The sequence below is a fragment of the Pangasianodon hypophthalmus genome, chromosome 4, assembly GCF_027358585.1.
Source record: "Pangasianodon hypophthalmus isolate fPanHyp1 chromosome 4, fPanHyp1.pri, whole genome shotgun sequence".
NCBI lineage: Eukaryota > Metazoa > Chordata > Actinopteri > Siluriformes > Pangasiidae > Pangasianodon > Pangasianodon hypophthalmus.
In genome coordinates this window covers 17761812-17765327 of record NC_069713.1, presented here as the reverse complement: position 1 = coordinate 17765327, position 3516 = coordinate 17761812, and the positions used below count along the sequence as shown (strand labels likewise).

At 37.2% G+C, this 3516-nt stretch overlaps 1 long non-coding RNA gene across 1 annotated transcript; it reads left to right on the top strand.

Annotated features, from left to right (window-relative positions):
* Positions 1-330: 330 nt before the first annotated feature.
* On the top strand, positions 331-2758 carry LOC117597208 (uncharacterized). The gene is made up of 3 exons (XR_008301696.1): positions 331-393; positions 1257-1282; positions 2544-2758. It is a non-coding gene; the product is annotated as an uncharacterized LOC117597208 (long non-coding RNA).
* Positions 2759-3516: the final 758 nt, after the last annotated feature.

The following is a 3516-nucleotide window of genomic DNA, read 5'->3' as shown; positions in this document are numbered from 1 at the left end:
TGCCAAAAATCAGGAGATTGATTGAACCTGCAGTGAGTGATGAGACTCTTAGGATGTCTGGGTAATGAAGTACTGTTTTCCTTACTGTGTGTTTGGCCTTGGCTTTCTGAGGTCAGAACAAGTGCAAGGCATTACTCACCATATTCAAAAAAAAAATAGTTCATGTTCAGTATTTTGAATCTTACTATGGTAACGCTTTACCATTAATGTTTCCTTAACAAATGAGTTAACATAAACAAGCCATGAACTTCAGCTTGAATGCACCACAAATAACATTAACAAATTAACTAACAATAGTATTATTCAATTGTTTTTTTCATTCTTTCATTTTCAGTAAGAGCTTTATCCTGGTCGTGATGGTGGTGGATCCAGCCCTTCCCAGGAACACTGGAGGTGAGGCTGGAATACATCCTGGATGGGATGCCAGTTCATCTAAGGGCTCCTTGCACACATACATTTAAACACTTATTCATACCTACGGGCAGTTCAAAGTAGCCAGTCAATGTACTGGAATGTTTTTTTTTGAGAGGAAACCGGGGAGAACTTGCAAAACTCCACACAGAGGACCCTGGAGCTGTGAGGTGGCAACACCACCCATGCTGCCATTCACTTTTATTAATTGATTGTGAGCTTTTGAGTAAAATTAGGCCCGCAATGACTGATATGAACCTACATCTGAACTGAGTCTGAATAGGAAGTTCCAATATTTACACCCAGAGACCAGAATTCAGTAATTTATCAACATTTAAGGAAAAGTTGTAATTTAATTGTTGCTACCTTTTGTGGTCTTTATTTTTAATTTTGGTTTGAATAAACTTTAGTCAATGCAGGTGTATTTATTTAAAATGTAAATAAATGGCAATTAATACGTGTTAATTCTGTTACCTTGTTAACCTTATTTATGGTGTATTAATACTGATGTTCATGGTTTGTTAACTAATGCAGTAAATAATGTTTATTAAGGGAAATTTAATGTAAATTGTTATGTTTATTAACATAGAAACATTTCTGCACAAAAAAAAATAAATAAGTAAAGATAAGATATTACTAGGAACTACCCTGTGTGTGATTTTACAAGGAACCACACTTGAAATTCAGACAGTAACAACATTTACATGCCACAAAGTGGAATAATATGCCTAAAAAGTTTATAGATTTGTTTGGGAGATTAAATTAATGCAAGCTTCATTCAATAATGTAGGTTTCATTCATTAAATAAAGAGTTACTCACTAGCCTTCACTCTCTCCATTTTCAGACATTCTTCAGAAATGGAGCATAAAGGTGAAGAAAACATGCCCTTTACTTGCTAGTTTGCTTAGGTGTGGAGCCCAAACTCCTCCTGATGCTGTAACTTACAGTGTCTCCTGCCTCCCTGACACACACTCCAGACATACTTACTTTTTAACATTTCTCCAAAGCCCAAAATGATTCTTATTATTTTTTATATTTTGTGATGGAGCAATGGCAAGTGGGGTGTGGGAGTGAATGTTAGCCACCCACACTCTGTAGAACAAGTCCCTCTTTCTTCAGGCTGCAGACTGTTTGCTTTACAGAGGACCAAGTGGAAAGAATCAAAGGCAGGACCAGCACATGAAATGTAACACAGAGAAACTCTTTTTTTTTCAGTCATGCATAACAATTTCATTTTCACTTGTGCAACTGAAAGATGGTTTTGTCCATGAATCATACAGAGGGAGAAATTAAATAATTAAATAATTAAATAATAAGAGAAAAATCAACACATAATATTATCAATAGAATCTATAACCCCGATCTGTATCAACATTTCAAAGTAAGTATTTTTAGGATTGGTTGTGTCTTCCTTGTCTGAATCAGTATTATACTGACTTTAAGACCCACTGTGCATGTTAGGAACCAGAATGGAAAAGTTCAAAGGTAATCTTCAGGTTTGCCACTAGATTTTTCCAGAAAGCTCTATGAACAGTGGCTTGGTAGTATAAAATGACCTTTTCCATACCAATAGCTTGTGTAATCACTCTCCCACACACTGACTGTGTGGCTAGACTGCCCAAAGGGCACAATTATTCTCAGTGTTATTTCTCTTTTACTGTTTTCTTTGGTATTCCATTCCTTTTTGGAACTCAGGGTTGTTCTTGTAAGCTGAATGTAGTGGCTTATATAGGACAGATTCTAATCAACAGTCATTTTCCTCCATATGTGCCCACTGACTCTACTGCCACCACTGCCCCATCTTCCTGTAACTTTTTATTTTTGAAGTCTGTCTCTGAGGCCACGTTATTTGAGTGCCACGTTATTTTGGTAATAGTGGAGAAAGAGTATGAGGCAAAGGGTGTCAGAGTGTCTTGATCTTTGGTTCTTGTCTCCCTCTGTTTTCTTTTTCTCAAACACACACATGCATACACAAACACACAAATTGTCAGACACACATTCCTGCTTTCCCACCCTCCAGTGCGGTAAGTGATTAAGTTCCAAACAACATTATCACCCACACATGGCATGGTTTCTATAGGTCACCAGTCTTACATCATTATTAACTCTGTTCGCTTTTTATGTGCCCTAGACACGCCTGGCCGGATTACCGGACCAATGACAAGTACAAGTATCACCCACAAGCAGCGCTGTCTCCTGCCAGCACTTCCCTCAGTTTGATTTATTATTTCCATTAAATGTGTCAAGTGGGTCTCTTTCTTTCTATTCATTCACAAACAAGAGCAAAAGAGGATCCACCCCATTTTAACAAACAATGTCACTCCTTTCCTGTTAAGCAGAGTTAAGATACCAAATAAAGAGCTTGTTTTACTCACATAGTGCTAGTTCATGTATGAGTGATGTCCTGTTCAGCAGGGTAACATCAACAGAAAATAAACTGACTTATTGTAAAAGTGTGTGTGTGTGTGTGTGTGAGAGAGAGAGAGAGAGAGAGAGCGAGAGAGCGAGAGAGCGAGAGAGAGAGCAGGAAAGAACGGAGGAGAGACAGAGATGCACACTATTTATCAATCCCAATATATCAAATTTACAATCCCCAAAAGGGAGCCTTCAGCACTAGACACAATGTAACTTAAACAGTGTATTTAAGATAATTAGCTGATTTGGGTGGCATGCTTCATGCTGCATGTGTGTGTGTGTGTGTGTGTGTGTGTGTGTGTGTGTGTGTGTGTGAATAAATAAAGAGTTATTAGTTTACCAACAATTTGAATTGAAAAGGTTTTGTTGTCTGTTCAAGTGGCTACCAACCAAAATTCCGTAAATTATAAAATGGTTTCATTTTCTTTCATCCTCTCTTTGTTATTTGTCACTATGAAGGGTTGTGAATTGATGCACTCAAAGGAAGCAAGACAGAATATAAAATAATATAAAATAAAAAAAGAGAATATTAAAATAATCACTTCTTTTATAAAGAACCTCAAGAAAGAACCTAGTTTTGTGTAAACTTACTGTAATGACCTCTTCTATGCTGCAGACCACTGTATCTGTGTGGCTTTGCCATGTGTACAGGTTGAAACTGCACCCAGAGTGTATCCAAAATGAAATCC